The sequence below is a fragment of the Oryzias latipes genome, chromosome 16 (assembly GCF_053564925.1).
Source record: "Oryzias latipes strain Hd-rR chromosome 16, Olatipes_Hd-rR_3.1".
Taxonomy (NCBI): Eukaryota; Metazoa; Chordata; class Actinopteri; order Beloniformes; family Adrianichthyidae; genus Oryzias; species Oryzias latipes.
Window position 1 is genome coordinate 26,881,931 of NC_136252.1, and position 19,445 is coordinate 26,901,375.

General features: G+C 37.6%; 1 protein-coding gene across 3 annotated transcripts in view; it reads right to left on the minus strand.

Moving 5' to 3' along the window:
• Window positions 1-19,445, minus strand: part of thrap3a (thyroid hormone receptor associated protein 3a) — a 36,986-nt gene that overhangs the window by 15,178 nt on the left and 2,363 nt on the right. Inside the window, exon 3 of one of the 3 annotated variants that reach the window (XM_078932733.1) lies at window positions 18,530-18,636. The gene's annotated coding sequence lies outside the window, so the exon portion shown is untranslated. Of the gene's footprint in view, window positions 1-906; window positions 1,144-18,447; window positions 18,637-19,445 lie in introns of those variants that run through there. The other 2 variants (XM_020710308.3, XM_004078438.5) reach the window with 2 other exon arrangements.

The window sequence follows — 19,445 nt, forward strand, 5'->3', positions numbered from 1 at the left end:
GGTCCTCTCTATTTTAGTCTGCCCAGAACCGCCTGGCAAAATCGAGCGCTGTGGGATTTAAAATGCATTCATAATATATACAGTCTTGTGGCTTGGCATCCAAATGTAAATCTGGAGAAGGTTTTTGTTGCTATTGCTTATTAAGATAGTTCTGGTACACAATCCGCTCTACCATGAAGCAACCAGCTCACCGACTGAACAAGACTGCTAATAAATGGAAAATAATACAAATCCCTTTCATATTTTGTTCTATTTGTGCCATCTTATATAGATGATGACCCACATTCATGTGGAAGGAAAATTACATAGGCTCCAATGGTTCATGAGTATGTGCCAGGATTGATAGACACACCCTCTTGCCAAACAGGATTGACCACAGCTTGGATCCTGCTTTTCTGCGGGATGCATCAAGCCAAAAAGCTCTCAAAGACAACATGATTTATAAAGCTGTGTGACCTGCAGGGTTCAGGATTGAAGATGTTTACCGGAGTTGGTGGAGGAACACTTGTTGAAGCCTATTATAATACTATTGGTACTATTGCACTGACTGGCCACCAGCTGTCATTTTATTTAGTTCATTCTAAATCATCTGGGGGTCTGACGATACAGTTATTGTTGCTCATGTTCAATATCTTGGATAAATTGTTGGGTAAAGGAGTAAAAGTCAAATGACTCATGAGGTAAAGCCTGTTAAAATCAATGGATTCAGGATGGAGCTGGGAGCGCATCAGATCAACCCCGCGTGCGCTGCGAGCACGAGCGTCTCAAAACGCAGCAAAAGTATACACACGTTTATCAAAATACAAATGTGGAAACGTTTAGGAAATTTTTAAATTAATTTTTACTTTTCAAAATTATGATCTTCTTTATGGGAAAATTGAAGGGCTTTAGATTTTTTTCTCTTACCGCTTTTTGTTGTCCTTTGCCGCGTCGCGTTCATGGACCGCTCTGTGAAGTAGAGGAAAAGTTCTAAACGCCGGTTCCTGTTGGTTCCGTCGGTGCCGTTGGCCTCAACTTTTGTGTGAGTTGTATGCCTCTCGGCTGAAAGTGTGCGGTCCCCCTCAGACTAACAGACAGGGGACGTGTGACGGCATCGGGCTGCAGAGAGGTTCAAATTTCCCCCCGCCCTCAACGTCCGTCAATACACCTTCACTGCATCTAAAAACGGTCATTGGTCGCAGAACCTGCTCCGTCAGAGAAACACGAGTGACGAAAAGAAAAACACATTTATGCAAACATATAATAGTTACTGGGAAGGGGAGGGGGGAGTCAATATTAGAGTCATCATTGACAAAGATAAAAATGATCAAAACATGTCTTAAAACATGTCTTTTAAGCATTAGTAAATAGCATATCCGCTCAAAGAACTGCCTTTTCATTATTATTGTTATTATTATTTAGCAAAAATGTGTTATTAGGCCAGTACTTATTTTTTCTGTTCCTTTTTCCATACCTCGTCTTCCAACAACAGATTTAAATCATTTTTTATAGTAATTATATATATTTTTTTAAAACCACTAAACTGGTGAACTAAGACTAAAACATTGACATTACCAGCTTTTCTAAAAAAAAAATACAAGATAAAAAAAATCAAAAATTTAGTACTGAAGTAATTTGAATAAACCTGAGATGACTATTGTTGTTATATTGGGCTATATAAATAAATTGAATTGAATTAATGATAATTAGAGATTTTAATGAAGCGGTAGCCATACGTTTGATGAGTATAAGCAATATATCAGAATAACTGTTTAGTGTCACAAGTTAAATTAGTTGTGTGTTATAACCGGTCATGGTTATTAAGTTTTCTCAAGAATTAGTTTGAGGGAAAAACTTGTTTTTGTTCCTTGGTAATATTCAACTTGCTCAAGAAAGTATCAGCGTTATAAGCAAGAGCTCTGAAACCATAAGTGAATAGCCTTAATCATGAAGGTGAAATTACTCTATTACTGTAGAGATTCACAGGTTCACAGCAAAACTGGTCAGACACATGTGGTCAAAGTGGTGAAGAAATTGTTTGCACAGGACATTGTTGGCATTGAGAAGAGGCTCAGCCAGACTCCTAACACTTTATTACTTTGTTGAAAGGAACCAAAGACTAAAGTGAGAACAAAGCTGTAGATCGTCACAGAAATGTACAGGTTTTTTTCTCGTTATCACGAGAAAACAGTGAAAAAAGAAGAAAACTCAAACAAGGGCAGGCTGTTTCCAGCTTCTGTAGAAATAAAATAGTCCCAGCAAAAAACAAATATAAATGCTGATTTGATAATAAGAACTGTTTGACAATTTTAAGTTCTGCTGGAGGTTTAAAAATCTATTTTCCCCATTCTCCCTATTGTCATCTCCACTAATGGAAAACTATTATAAAAAATCATCTTTAGGGTCTTGTCTTTAAATGTAGCACATCAGTGTTTTTTTGGTCTAAAAAAGGAACACTGATTGCATTTTTTTTTATTTGTGTGTAAAGACAATTCTGTCATAAGAGATTTATTTTTCCTTTAATGTTGAGGTAAGCAGTCAACAGAGTTTAAAAAAATAGTCTATAACAGTTAATAAATTTACATAAAAAATAAAAGTTGACAGTTATGGGCTTAGATAGGTCTAAACTGTTAAACCTCAGAGCTTGTATCAATAAACATGGAAAGAGTGAGGCTTTTTATCAGTGTAATAGTTTACACAAGAGGTGAACCTGAATAGTCTGTTGTGTTCGTTTAGTCTTTGTGTCATCACAGCCTAAATGTGGGAACACATCTAAGCAGATAAGATATGCTGTGGCATCAGGCATTATGCTCCAAATGCAAAAGAATTGATGTACTTCAGTATGGGTCAGACACCAAAACTTTACCTTTGACCTAGCACTAAATAGCTTTTTTTGTGAGTAGTGTTTTTATTCCCTTGGATTTGCACTTGTGTATTTTGCATGTTTGGTTTAGTTTGCATTAAAACGTCGTGTTTTTCTTGATTACCAATCTAAAAAAGCCACTTTCATAGATAAAGAGTTTTGAAACCAGTAACTGTATGCATCTATTTGTTTTTCAATACTTAAAGTTTGCCAGGAGGAGCACAAAAATCACTTGTGAGATCAGTGAGTTTATCTGTTTCTGCCTGTAGATATTGAGACAACACTACCGACTATCTGCATCAGTGAACATTTGCAATGGAAATGCATTGGTTCACAAGGAAGAGGCTGTCTGCATGTGGTGATGACACATCCTGCTAATTTTAATAATTCAAAACGCACTTTCCAGGAAACTGAAACATGAAAGTAACCAAAAGCAGAAATGCAAGATTGAGAAGCAGCTACGACTGTTGTCGGATGACTCTTACTGTTTTGTGTAAACAGTAAATGAATATTAGGTAATATTAGGAAGAAAAAAAAATGTGAGATCACTGATCCTCTTGTGCGGCACAAATGATCTGGAGCAGTGAAGAAAAAGCCCAGAAATATACAGGACAGTTCTGGACGGAAACCGTCAGACTGATAATGCCGCGAGGACTTTGCTTTCAAGATGTTGAAATTATTTTGTAACCTTAGAACAAGTTCCAGCGAACCTTGATGCAAAGGTTTCAATCTTTGTTGAAGATATGAAAACACTTCTTAATTTTTAATTTCCAAAAATAAATTTCTATTATGAAAAACAAAAAATATGACTTTATTTTTATTTATTTTTACTAAGTATAACCATGTTATCGTCAGTGTTGAAAGTCAGACCTGTGATGGCCCTGCTATTCAAAATGCCCTGTGGCCCCTTCTCATCCATCTCTTGCAGCAGCTCTCCAACACATGGCTTTTGTCCAGACACTAGGCAGCTATTTTGGGCATGATTATTTCTGACACCACTTTCTCCCTCTGTGCTGGGATAAAAGAGTTCCCACTGCCTCAACATTATCTCCCCTCCACCTGTTGGAGTTGTTCATCTCCTTAAATGACATTCTTTAATACAAACTGCTTAAAAACCTGTTCAAACGGCCACATCTAAACATATTTCTGTTGCATTTGATTAATGGGCATTGCTTACAGATTTAATAATATTAAACCATATAATCAATATATAGCTTAAAACAAATGAGTCAGTGAATTTTGTACCCTGGTGTACTTTTAACTCATCTAGTCAAAATGAACATGTCTTTAAACATCAAGTCATAATTGCAGTGTTGGGAGTAACTCATTTAAAAAGTAATGCATTTCAAAATCCTATGACTTTTTGTTGCAGCATAGTAGTGAAAGTATTACTACTGGTTTTATTGGTAAAATTTAACTTATTATATGTTCAGTAACTTGCATATTACAACATATCAACCATGAATTATGTAATTGATCAAAGCATCAAGATCATGAGGCGTCAATAATTTTATAAAATCAATGACACAAAAAATCTTTTTTCTGCTTGTTATTTACTTGAAGTTTTTATGTTTTTCTACTAACATTAATGACTTTGTTTTTTTTTATGCTTCAAAGACACAAACTATTTACCTTCAGCATTCCTAGGAAGTGTATTTAGTTCTGTTTTCTCACTGAGCCATTAACTTTCTTATGGGTGTAAAAGCACAACACTCAATATTTGATTTTTACTAATTTTTTTTAATGGGCTAGAAACATATTTCAATAAAAAAGTTATTTGAAAGTAAGATGTAAAAATTGTGCGTATTTATTTTTAGGGTTTACCTCAAAACTCACAGCTTTTCTAAAGGGGGCAGAATTATATTTCTTCATCAAAATAGCTAAACAGCACTGTTCCTGCTTTTGATTGTTTTTAATAGTTGTTTAGAAATGGAAACAACGGATTTAATCCAGGCACTGTTAAGAGATCCACAACTATGCATAAAAATAGTCCATAGTGAGTAAAGGGACAAACATTCGGAAAGAAAATCACAGAGACCAACTGCTGCTTTGCACGACAAGCTAACATAAAAAATCCAAGAGGTTTTGACTCATGCATTTTATTTTGTTCATTACAGAAAATCCTTCCTGAAGAGTCTAAATGTTTGTAAAAGAATTTGTCAAACAGGGCCAGTTAGAATGTGTGTAAAACTTTGCATAATGGCTCTGCATGAAGTATGCATTGAGGTCGTTATTCCCCTCTCGTTGACATTTACACTTGTGCGTTGTCGTCAGTATCTCCTTGTAATGACACAGCTAAGTGCTAGATGGCAGTTACTAGAAAACATAGCAGATGTAGCATGTTAATGCTAGTTTTATCATGCTATACACCCTGACCATTGAATGAATAAGAGAACTGGGCAGAGTGAGTGTGACATCACCCATAGAAAATGGCTTACTTCCTGGTCCAAAGAAATTAAGTCAATTCAGTCGCCAATTTTTCACGATACGAATGCCGCCATGTTGGAGTCAGACAACATCAGTACGCAGTGGCTGGTCCGATTCGGTCTGAGACATCCTTTCTATGGCAACCACTCTCACCAATCAGGAGGGAGCTTATTGGAAGTCTACACCCCCACTACTTGAAAGCAGGCTTGGGAGAATCTGTCAATCAAGCATTTCGAATGTTCGACATGAGATTACATTCTTTATTGAGGCATCTGATTGGCCACTTTGTAACTTAAATAACTTCCACTACAGAAAAACAAATTTTGATTAGCAAGTACGTGTAAAAGGTAGAGCAAGAATACTTATTCTGACAAATTGTTGTTTATTTCTCAATAGTTACCTTGAATTTCCTATTTCGAACGCAAAGGGGGAGGAGTCACTTAGTCCAGGTCCCAAATTAACCCTTACATACAATTTTTTTGTTTGGTTTTAGAATACTGGTGTTTGATTCTATTGATAAAATAGAATTATATAGTGACTGTCCTTCCATGTCATGAGCTTTGTGAATGAATGATCTGATCATACAATAGTTAACTTCTTTAAAGGAACGTCTGAACCTTAAAAAACTGCCATGCAAACTCATCACAAATGTGCTCGGTGTCATCCAACAGGAAGTTAAACCTCCGGCACAAAAGCTTCTTTGGGTTCTAGAGTTTTTAGCAGTATTTCCTTGTGTCAAATGTGCTACAACATGGATATTGTGAAAAAATATAAGTGTAAGGAACTAGTGCTGCAGTTGGTACCTTAGGGGAAAACTCAAATTGGCAGAAGGACGTTAGAACATGTCAATCATGGAAATGAGTTCATGGAACAGAGAGCTGTTTTACAACGGCTGTAAATCCCTCAACACTTCTATCAAGTACAACAAGTGTTTATGATCATTTTATTTTGGAGTTTGATGTCGGGTTAATTTTGGTATATCCTTTCACATCCAGCTTTCCAACCCTACAGATGAACAGATTTAGCTGTAAAGTGAAAAGTCGCTCACTATGCCATTACCGTCTGCACCGTCTTTTACTATTACCATAAACGTCAGGTTATCTGACACCTCTCCAACCGACCATGCCTACCCTTCTTCGTCCTCTTTGTTGTCAGCAGTGGACCCAACTGAGAAGATGAACACGTAGGCATGACAGCTGCTCAAGTCCCCCTAGGGTTCAATGACCCTTGTCCAGAACCTATTATCACCTTCTTGATGTTTCTGCTGGGCTTGAATCTCAGCTGTAATGTCAGGCCTTGTGTCAGCAACAGGCGAGAAAGCTGGGAATCCAAAATGGTTTTTGCTTGCTCAGGATAGGAGCTGACTTTATGAGCCAGAGTCTGATGTAATTAGTGGAGAAAGGGAAAAGGTAGTGGCACAAAAAACAATTAGATAAACTTGGAACAGGTTTATAAGAACATTTTAACAGTTTAATCAGAGTTTAAGACACAATCCGATCATATTTTGACCTGTTGTAAAGTGCTCTGAGTGTGGTTTTTTAAAATGATTCTGTCGTTTTAGCTGAAATTTAAAAAAAACTCGTTGTTTTCTAAGACATAGTTTCTGCAGAGCTGCAGGAAGGAATTGTGGGGAGGACTGTTGACGCAGAGCAAGCCTGCCCTCATTTCCCAATATCCCTTTGTTTACACGCTCTTCCACCAGCTTACAGCCCCTCACAAACTCCAACCCTACATATTGGTGCAACAAAAATGGCGAGCAATAACAGAGCTATCTAGCAGTAAATTTTTGAGCTACATAACAGCTCAGACAAGGAAAACAAGGATGTGCGTGGATCCATTTGTCTGCAAGTGGATGAATCAGAATGGAGCTTGTGGCCCACCAACTGTAGCAGCTGCATCACAACTATTGGCTTTTTCCAACAACATTTTTTTGTCTGCTCCTGAATCATCATAGGTTGAATAAAGAAATGCTAAAAATGCAAGTTTAAGCTTAATTTTCTTAATACACGATCTCCTTCATGAAAAAAATCCACAAGAACATGTAAAAAAAAAACAAAAAACAAGATTTTCGTTGGAGGTGGTTTTTAACATCTTTTAATCCAAGCCACACTAAGTCAAGCTACCAGATCTCACATAAACAGCAGAACATGGAAAAACTTTTCCCTACACAGTAAAGATTTCTATTGCATGAAAAGCACACGTCCAGCATGGGATCCAAACTCGGGCGGTTCTCACGAGGGTTGACTTTTCCACCATTTTTCCCCTCCAGGATGAAACATTTACAGCATGTAACTTAAGTATCACGTTTGGTCGAAAAATGAATTAGAGTTACGTAATTGGGATATTTTTTCAGCCACTGGGAAGGTGATTTAATTCCACTACTGGGTAAGTTTGAAACCAAAACAACAAAAAGAGAAGATTTAACACAAAGAATTACAGTGTTGTAAGAACGCCAAAAGAAATCTTATAGATTTATAGAAATAACCTGTAACTCAGCTCAGCTGGAAGGGACAGGCCATAAAAAACAACCCATGTGGTCATATTTTGAACCAAAAGTGAGCAAAGGTCATGTCTCTCGTCTTAAATGAACTTCCTGTGACACTTTCCTTCTAAAATTAATGGATTTTTTACTGGATGTACAACTTCTAAAGTATAAAATTTCAACCTACAGACTGAAAGCAGCAGGAGTCTGCCTGTCTGAGATCAAAATGATTGTGGGGAAAGATGACAATGACCACCCTGAGAATGTTTGGCCACAGAGATACCAAAAAGCAGATGTCCCTGTGACTCCTCCCTCATAGAAACCGAGACACTTAACATCCCTTTGCTGTGGTGAGATAAGACGTTTTGCTTAGCAACCTGGAAGCTGGAACTTCAAACACAAAGAAGCACACAATCTATTCCATGTCTCTGCACAGCACCTCCTCAACCACACATGGGTGTTTTTTTAAATCCAAAACACACAGGGGGTGTTTATGAAGCATGTCGGAAAAACACTTAGGAAGCTGCACTTTTTTTGAACCGTAGGTGGCATCCCTGAAGGCAGCTTCAATGCCCCGAGGACAGCAGCCATAAAGGACAGCAGCTGAGGCTGCCACTCTCCACTGAGCCATTCGTAGCTTGGCTCAGTCCCATGGAGGGTAGTTAGCTATGTTGTTGCCTCAGTAAAATTCACAAGCCTACTCCTTTCCAGTAACAGAAAAAAAAGATTCTTAATTTCATTGTCATGCTATAACACTTTAATAACATTGTTTTGTTTTTTTAATACACTGAAAAACTGTCATTTGAGTCCAATCTCTGTACAGTGTCCCTGCTATCTGCAGCTTCATTGGGTAGAATGAGCCCTTCTCCCAGCCCATCCAACAAACACTGCCTCATTTTACGGTGCTGTCACTCAGTGTTCAGGCTGTCAGCGGTTTCCCTTACAGTTAGCATTCCACCGGGTCACTGGTAACTTGACAACATATGCACCAGAAGACAGTGAGCGCAGGAAGACCCATCCTGTGTCTGACAGACTCAACATCTAATACCTGCTCCTCTGTTTCTGTTCAAATGTTTGTGTCGCCTTCTGATTGCTCAGGAATATTTACACTTCTGCTTTTTACAAAATTCATCCACTCAGTGAACACATGAGCAATGCTACCTTTCAAATAGTAAAATAGGATTCACTGTATTTTTTCTTCGCCCCTGAATTGTGGACATGACTTGCCGCAGAGTGAGCCTGACCTGATTTCCCATGATTATTATATTTAAGGAGATAAAGAAATTCCAATGTAGGATATTTAACCCTTTACAGTCCACTACATTAAACAATTGATAGAAAATTCTATTTTTGGGAGGGAATTAAGATGTTTTTTAAACCCTTTAATGAAATCCACAAAAAAATCCTATAGGTCATCTTTTTTTTTTTTGAGGTATCAGGGGATTTGGTTAGTTTTTACGGTGGCCCAGAAGAGTCACAGCACAGCACTTTACAGTCGCAACACAACACAAAATAACATACTACAATTCTTCAAAACACTAAAAAAATTAACCCACAACACAAAACAATTGACTCACAACACGACAAAATCAACTCAGAGTTTGTCTCAAAATGGAAGTATATCTGCAATGGAAGTTGCACTGCTTTAATTCTGCAAATAATCACTTCTCCATTTAGGGTTCATGACATCGTCCAAAGATTCTCCCGGTACCCGCAGCTTCTCTCTCTGTCTGTGTGACAGCCGGTTCCGCTGTGTCTCTGTGTCTCTGTGATCCACTTTGAAGGCTCACATTAGCCAGAGATGGGAAAATAAAAACAAGTTCTCAAATTTGATCCATACATTTTCAACATGGAGTAAATGTATAATAAAGATTTAAGTAAACACATTTTGCATTATCTTCATTCAGGTGGAAGTAGCTCACAGAAAAAAAAATAAAAGCATTTTTCTCACCATAAAGTTTTGAAAATTAGCCAAACTTTTTCAGCCACAATTGTTTTGGAGATTTAATGAGATTTTAAAATGAACAAGAAAAGCCCTCCTACTGTCACTAGTGGAATGATAATCTACTACACGGCAGAAAACACAGACAAAGTTATTTACAATGGTTTGAAAGGAAAGTTTGGCTCATGTTAATAGGGTAATGGTCTCAGAACTGCACGTATCAAATATGATATCAATGGTATAGGGACAGATTCTATGGAAAAAGACAACACATGGAATAAATACTGTTGACCTCATGCTCAGGTGAGCAAATGGACTCTCAATCTGTCGATCAAAGTTTAAGTTAATTGCAATTTGCAGGTGTTTTTATCCAGGAAATGGCTCCAACATTAATTACAGCTTTGCAAAAAAATAATAAAAAAAGAAATCTGTATCATTTTGGAAGACACAAATGCATTCTTATTTGCTGTTAGCACATCTGCTGTGTTCCATGGGAAGAACCCTCTGTTTTGAATGTTACACAACCACAGTGTTCTGCTTTGGAGTAATAGCTCTCCTCTGGGCTCGAAGTGGAAACAGTAAAACCTTTTTTTTTTTTAAGTTAAATAGAAGGCAGATGCCTACTGTCAGACTTTCACATTACCCTGGGAGCTGATATGAACCCTTAAGAAAACTCAAAACAAACGTGAGTAATCATGAGCACAAGGAATCTACAAAAATTGACATATTTACATAAAACCAACAAACAATCAGGATTTAATTGCTTATTTGGCCTCTGAGGGCAGAGAGCAAGTAAAGGAACAAATTAGGCTTTCAGGAGACCAGAATGAGTCAGATTTTGTCAAACAGAAACAGCTTCAGAATAAATCTGCCTCTACATGATGGCTTCACATGCTGCACCGTTGATCAAGAAATGGTAAATGAGGTATACTTTTAACGCACCTTCAGAGAAGGCCCAAAGCGCTTTACAGTCCCATTCACCCACATATTCACACACTGATGGTGTCTCCACCGCTGAACACTGTCAACAACCTATAACCACCAGCAGCAATGTGCGGTTCAGTGTTTTGCTCAAGAACGCTTCGACCACATAATAACTTTTATGTGAGATGTGCTTAACAAAATTTTTTTGCCATTTATTAACATCATCTGCATCCGGGAAGCTTGTTACCATCTTTGCTACAGCGGGGTGATCATTCGTGTCCTGTCACACATGTTTAACTAGAGAAAGTTTTGCAGTTTTGTGTGAAGTGGGTGTTAGGGTTATGTAATTATCATTTGCTTACATGCTATCATCACCATGATATGTTCGTCTAAGTTCTGACTTTCAGTAAGAAAACAATGACCTGAAAAGTTCTGATTATACAAGAATATAATGTTCCTGTACTGCTTGATTGAATGACCTACTTATATGTTATCAAACCCTGGCACCAATAAAACCTGACTGGATCCACTGAGAAGGTAGGACTCCTCTGTGACAGTTCACGCTGTCACGGACCGATTGTCCTTCTGCAGAAGTCTGGCAAAAGTTCTCATCTCCTGTGTGGTTCTTCTCTTTATTAAGGAAAAAGTCAGAACCCTGACAGTGGGTTCATAAGACAATTTTCAACTGAAATCCTTCATCATAAAGCTGACAGATAAAATACAAATCTATCTGGTTTTCTCTTGTGCCATGTCAGATTAACATACATGCTGTACTTGCTATGCACAGAAAATCCTTCTTCTTTGGTTGTAAAACAAGCAAAATTGACCCTTAACTCTCAAATAAGACGTCAATCCATTTCATCCCAAATAAACTGATAGTCAATTTAAACCTAATTTGCTTTTAAAGTAACAAAAAAAAAGATTCTTTTTAAGAGACAAATTTTATTTATTTAATTGTTTAAAGTAGAAACTCAAGTGGGTGTCACAGGGAACAGGCTCTTGCTCTGTCTTTCTTTTTGGCTTTTTCTGGAGTCCAGCTGTTTCCTGTCCCAGTGCAAACGTTTCTTAGCTGTAGGTGTGATTGCAAGCATGTGTGTTTGTCAAAGTGTTTGTTTAAGCTGTTTATTGGACCTGCTTCTCTGCCCCCCTCTTCCTGATGGGATACCCAGCGAGGCCTTGATTCACAAGCAAGTCAAGAGCAAAACAAAACTCACTGCCAAGTTGGACGCCAGAATGTTTTTTGTCTTTGTGGTTAGAGTTTATGCTGGTAAACTGGGTACATTTTTATGGACTTATTTCATTTCACGCTTGACCGCAGAATTGTGCACACTTTTTGATTGACAGGTAATACAATTCTTAGTCCTGTGATGGCCTGATTAGGCTTATTCCAACATTTTTTATTTTTCTCCCTGCTAATTAGCCAGAATCTGGTCAGTTCTACTGCCAAATCTAGCCAGCAGCAGAGATTAGTTAGGCTGCTTTTTCAGACAAATTGTACATTTTATGCAAGCACCAAATTTGGCATGGATATACTTAGGTTTCCCTCTTTCAGAAAACCATGTTTACCACAAGAAAAGTTATTTTTGCCCCAGTATCAACAATATTGGATGTTCATGCACAAAATCCAGTCTTTAAACTTGGGGGATACTTACTGAATATTATTGTAAATACTGTATATTATAATTTATTTTTTTCTGGATTTTCTCATGGCTAACCTGCTTTTCTGAGAGAGGGGACTCTAAAGTACACTAATGCCAAATTTGCACAATCGTTTTAATAACTGGCTCCACCATGGAGGATGACTGGCAGAACTCCTAATGGACTTCTAATCCGTTTGATCTCTTTCAGGGTCATCGGGCTGCCGGTGCCTATCCCGGCCACTTGCGGGTGAAGGCAAGGGACATCCTGGACAGGTCGCCAGTCTGTCGCAGGGCCACAATCACACACCGATGCACTCTCACATTCACACCGAGGGACAATTTAGAGTAGCCAGTTAACCTATGAAGCATGTTTCATAGTACTATGAAACAAAGTACTATGAAACATTGATTTTTTTATTTAGTAAATAAATAAATAAATAGATAAAATATTTGTTTTGTTTTTTGTTTAAACTTTTACAATTTTGGATCATGTTACACTAACAACTGTTTAAATTTTACAACAGAAGTAAACAAGTAGAGTGAGTGTTTTTTTTTAATGAAATTTGATGCATTTTTTTTTTGCACTTCATCATTGGGCACAAACAAGTCCTGGTTGTTTGATTAACTAGTTTTTGTGTTTTGGTAGATTAAGGTCCATGACATAATCTGTCATTGAATATTATCATTATTGAAATTATAGTTCATGTGTTGCCAGGTAAAATGTCATTAATAAGCAAGATACACAATTAATAACTTAAAATTATTACCGTACCCAAAATAGAAATAATAATAACAAATATGACAGAAAACTCTACATGACCACAGTACAGTGAATTGTGATGACTTTTTACTAATCTGCACAGTTGTGAAATCCTGTGTTAAAAAATGTTTGCGCCAAAAATAAATAAAGATGTTCATAAATAATTCTACAAGGCAACAGCTGGCTTATGGAGAAGGAGACGCACCCGAACAACATGCCCACAGCAAAGCTATGAAACTCATTAAGCTTCTTTCCATTCTCATTAGTGATGCTGCTCAGTTTGCTTTGGCTTTGTGAGTGCTGCTGTGGTGGCACATTCAGAACATCCTTTGACCTTCAAACTGTGGATTCTTTCTACTCCACTGACTCTACAAAAACAAACAGAGCACCAATGAAATGGGTCTGAAAATAACACGCTTTGGTAAAATAATTTGTGCGTAACACCTTGTAAGACCTTAGAACGAAATCTTTGTTAATAGTATTTTTATGGATCTCCATGTCTAACTACAAAGTAGCAAACCATTAAAGGGAAGTGACTAAAGGGTAAACAAACCATTTATTGAATTTTGTTACACAGATGAGCAAATCTGTTGTGAATTATCTCTGAAAAAATGTTTCAGTACACATCCTGCAGCTAGGACATTTATAATTTTTTAAAATCTTTTTTTTTTTGCAGGCCTGTGCTTTGCTTTTAGTTTTTAAGTCTGAAAGGTTGTATTCAGATTATGAAAAGTGCTTTATAAACAAAGTTTGATTTGATAAAATAAAAATAGTTGTGAAAACGACACGTGTTGATCCCTGGTAACATCTTTCATCAGTTTAGGATCAAGTGGATGAAATGTTCCACTGGAATTTTTATTCTTTTAACATCCAACCGCTTCATTTTTCAGTCTGGCCTCAAGTAACCTGCTCCTGGCTGCTGTTGAAAGAAGTCACTAACAAGGCCTGAGCGGAGGTTTGTCAGAACAGAAGGAAAGTACACTTTTAACCAATGCCACATGGCTCAGAGAGGCAGAGAACTGGCAGTGGGTGTCTGTTTTGGTATAAGTGGTATGAAGACAGACTTCATGTTAGTTAAGTGAGTCAGAAAGCCATTGAAGATTAACATTTTGTGGCAATTCTTAATGCATTTATTGTTAGAGAAACAATCTATTCATTGCTTATCTTCTCTTAGCCATCATAACTGCACATACCTCGAACTCCTGCTGAAGTTTTTTTTTTTCTAATTAAATATGCTTCTTTTGATCTGAGCTTGCAGTCTGGAAATCAAGTGTGTTCACTGCACTGCCAGGAAATTAGGATTGGGCCTTTGATTTATCTTTAAAAAGGTCTTTTAAAATAACAAAAACAAAAAAAAAGGTTAAAATGGTCATAAGTTAGGCTTTTGTCCCGTAAATAAATATGCATATTACAGCACAATCTCACACATCACACAGGGGTACTTGTATATTTACTGTTATAGTGTTGTGTAGAAAAATCAGATTCCCAGGTCACCTGCTTCAAATATCTCAGACGTACCCTACAAAACCCCCGACCCTTGACCTCCGTAAGACAAAACACTCACAGCAGAGGTTGCATATCATTCATCACTTTGTGCCTTTCTATTGCCCCCCACGATTTTTACAAGAGCATAACTCATCCATGCTGCTGCTCTGACACTGCTCACACTTTGCTGTTGCCTTTATTATATATCGATATATATAAATTATTAACAAAGCCCCCAATAATTGTGTCTATTTTCAACATCTAATTTATTTGAATTTAATGAAGACAGCTGGTTGTCTGTTAAGCAGAACTTTTAGAACTGCTAAAAGACAGACCCCTGGTCCCTACTTCTATGGATTGGATTTATCTGCGCTTTTCAAGTCACTCAAAGCGCTTCCATTGTGTCCATTATTTATTCACTCCTCATTCATACTTGGTGATGGTATCTACTGTTGTAGCCAGAGCTGCCCTGGGGCAGACTGACAGAGGCGTGGCTGCCAGTTTGGGCCTACGGCCCGTCTGACCATCACCGGGATCATTCATGCACATTCAAACACCAGTGGAGCCACAGTGGAGGGAAGGAGGGTGAAATGTCTTGCCCAATGACACAACAACAGTTGGCTGGGGGGAGTGGGGATCGAACCGCCGACCCTTCGATCATTGGACGACCCGCTCAACCGCCTGAGCCACTGCCGCCCTGCACTTCAAACTCCTACCCTCATAATAATAGAAAAGGCCAAATCTAAACCTTGTTGAATGTTTATTATCTATGATGTTTACGGACAAACTTTGCAGTTCCTTGCACACTTATGCATAAAAGGAGTGAGAAGCTGCCAAAAACCTGACCCCAGCTATGTTAATCAGCCCTCAGCTACTCCGCATTTGCCCCTTCAGCCGAACCCCACTTTTTAAAATAAGGGACACAAGATGGTTTTTAACTAACAAATATTCTGTGCTGCAAGGATGATGATCTTTGACAATTTTAGAAAGAATTGTGGGCAGGACCGTTGGCACAGACTAAGCCCACCCCTACTTCCCATCATCCGTCTGCTTGCACTCTCTCCTGCTAGCTTACAGCCCCTCACAACCCCAACCTAGCATTACCAGTGCCACAAAAATGGCGATCGATATCAGAGTTATGAACCAGATAACCAGCTCCGATGAGGAAAACAAAGACGTTGTCTACAGGTGGATCAGAATGGAGCAGAGCAGGGAGCTTGTAGCCCACCATTTTAGGTTCTACGTTAAACTACAAGCTTTTTCAAACTGCATTTTTTTCAATGGCTCCTGATCCACAACAGTTTGAATACAATAATGCTCAGAAATCCAAATTTAAACTTAATTCTCCTCACCTAAATCCTCCACTGCAAGAAAAACACCACAAGAACATGTTAAAAACAACAAAAAACATACTACCCCCCTCTCCCGTACCAAGCTCAGAGTGCAGATAAATGAATTTAAATGAAAGCAAATAATTCTTGATCATACAAACTATTGTTGCAAGCATGATTCTCATCTTCTTGTCTTTACAGGACTGTGTTAGATTATTATCATAACCCAACACACTAAACTGGAACACTTTCTCATGGGGTTCAATTCTGCCAACTATGCTATGAGGCCTCCAAAACTAAAATTCATGTTGTGGTTAGAAACAGACGCGCGTAGAAACTGAAGTACTTTCTGTTGCTACTGTGACTCAGACTAAAATAATGTACATGGAAAAGACTACAGTCCCGAAAGAAAAACATCTATACGGCTTCGATTTAAGCCTCAATAATTCATATAGCAGAGCAGGAGAAAGCTAAATTCAGAGATGCCAATAAAATAAAGTATCTATTATTATTCACTGTTGTTGACAAGCAACAGCTGAGTAAAGTTTGGCTAATCAAATAGATTGGAAAAACAAGAATAGACTTGTTATTGGAACTGTTAAAAAAAGCCCTTTGGGAAAATAACAATGCTCAAGGCTAACTTTTAATAAGTGCAGTCAGTAGGGAAATCCAGGGACTGCACAAAAACAGAGAGAATCCACACATAGAAAGCAGAGATTTTTTATTTTTTTATTTTGTTAAAACATTTGGTAATTACTTCACTTTAACTTGTTTTTAATAGTACTAGTGAAAAAAAATTCTGGGAAAGAAAAAATATAGAAAGCAAATGAATGCTAGCAGAGGATTTGATCCACAGCAGGAAATAAGTGAGAAAATGATTTGAGATCCCATCAGACGGCTCGGACACTGCACTGAACTTTGATAGGCTGAGTTTTCCTTTGTAAACATGTCCAAATAAATAGATGAAATTCTAAAAATGAATTCAACCTGCTAGTTGATATGTTGAATCCAGCGTTTTCAAAAAATAAGAAATCCATTTACTTTTGTGAAAGACTAAGACCAACGGGAGCTATTTAGCTGTAAACAGAAGGTCAAAATAATCAAACAGTTCCTATAATCTTCCAATCGCCATAAAAATTGAAGTCTTTATTTAATTTTTTTAATTAAAATCACGTAAAACGTTTGAAGAATCCCATGTTTCGTATTAAAATCCTTTCTCTTTTTTTTTTCTTTTTGTTTCAGATGTGCCAGAGTCCCATCTGTGTTCGATTCTCCAATGTTCCCTTTGTTGAAAGTTATTGTTTTTGAAAGATTAGGCATGCAGGCAAGAAGATTGAAATTGCAGTTTGCATCAGAAGAGGTCGCAAAACTATTTTAATGCAACACTAGTGTCACACAACAGAGGCACTGATTTAATCTAGACGTAAAAAAAAATCATGTTTGAAATATTAAAGTTTTCATTTTTAAACATTTTATCATTTTTTATTTAATTTTGCATCAACAAAGCTTACCCAGTTTATGTTTAAAAAGTCAAAATGACTTAAATTTTTCATGATTATGACAAATATGATGGAAACTGTTTTTCTAGAGTTTCAAGATGAAGTGTGTTAATGAAGAGCTCATTCTCTTCAGGGTCACAGCTAAGCCATGACAGTGTGAAGCAACACATGCACATGCAAGGAGTCCCTTTGTGGCTCTGTGGATACAGTCACTTCTAACATTTCAGGCTCCTTTATATCTGTATTTATCTGTAAGTCCATAGGATCAGAAGTGGCCTTTACTCTCACATCAAGTTTTAAATAAAACAACATGTTTAAATTAAACCAAATAGAGTCTATATAAAGTTGGGTTTCTCTGGCAAAGTGCAAAAAAACTACATTGTCACTAAGATGATTTGCATAAAACTATTTCGAGAATGCATAACAAAGAAGAAAATCTTTATGGTAATTCTGCAAAATCCCAATGAAAACTGCAGTCAGTGAAAGATGTTCAGTTAGCTCTGCAGCTTTCAGACAAAGTGAAACTAAATTAGTTTAGACATTTCTGTCAGGAGTATGTGGGCATCAAATCTGCTAAACTTGTCTTTTGCTTTTAATATCGTTTCTGTCATTGTGGATTCTGAGCATTTTCCACAACATTAATGGAGGAGGCTTTGTTCCGTGCTAGGGGATTTTGTCAGCAGCTTTATTTAGCTCATTGCCATTAACTTAATATTGCCAGCCATACTACGATGGGCCATCACAAGTATCACATGACTGAATGCACACTATGTACTGTAGATGTGTTTATAGCTGTAATTATACGTTGTATGTGGTTTCATCGTCCACCCACTTTATGTTTGCTACTGGATCCCTCTCTGTTTTTACTCCAAAGCTGAAGATAACTTTGGTTTAGGGATTATAGCTGCCTGTCTTTGAGCTGGTGGATGAAATGGACACAAGAAAAATACTTTCATGTCCACACAAAAAATTAAGAATTAAAGTTTGAGCTATTTTCAAAGCATTCCTGGTGGTCTTTTACTTATGATTATGCTGTTTTCAGCCCAAATTTTTTTTAAAAAGTGTGTCCTTTTCTAGATTTTCTGCAGAGCGACAGCAGTTTGTTCGAAATTCACCTCTGAGTTGTGGGCGGCACTGTTAGTGCAGAGCAACCCCGCCTCCCTTCCACTCCCTGTTGTTGAGCAGTGGCTGTTTTACCCATGGGCAATCTTGTAGGAGGGTAGAATCTTGTTCAGTGGATGAAAAAGTCCAGTCAAGGATGTAGATAGTGGACAACAGATCAAAGGAAGCAGCAGGTGTCCAGTCTAGAAAGAAAAGAAAAGAGAAAAACACTAAAGATCAAGGTATGCAGGCAGTCTCTGGAATTAAGACTTGCTAAGCACCAAATGTGACAGGTTTTCCCGTTTGGTGAGCAAACTTTTAACGATGATCTGGCACATGGCTAATAAAGGTTTGAAACTAAGTAGGCTAGTCTCGTCAACTAGCTTATTGGTGGATTTCGTCCATGCTCTTCCGCCGTTCAGATGCAATGTACACAATCTGTTTTCTTTTTTTAATTCACTTTTATGCTGTATTTATGCAGACACAAGAGGTGAATATGTCCTTTAGTTTCCATTTACCTCCATTCACAAAGCCAATGGAAATGACCAGAAATAATTCCTTTATTAATTTGCGTCGGCATTGTGTTAAGATCAAGAAAAAAAAACACAGGAAAAATGTGGCGACTTTTTTAACAGGAGCCAGCCAGTCTTCACAAAAAAAGCATAAACTGATGCATGTAAATTGTGAACTAACTCACATCATACTTTATGTGAATTGTAAATTCAACTATATAAGTCAATTATACTTATAGAAGTAATAAAGTAAATCAATAAAAGTTATTGTTCTTGTGTTTGTATGTATGCACTTTGGGGCGCGGCTTGAATTGGGGGGCAGTGTTTTGCCCAGAGTGTCAAACTAATCAGGATCACCTTTGGCCGAGAGCTCTCTGTCTACATGCTCTAGCTTACTGCCCCTCATGCCCTCAACCTAACGTTTTCGGTGCAATAAAAATAACCAGCAAAATATCACAGCCATCCAACAGTGCAGTTTTGAGCCAGATGCCATTGGGACA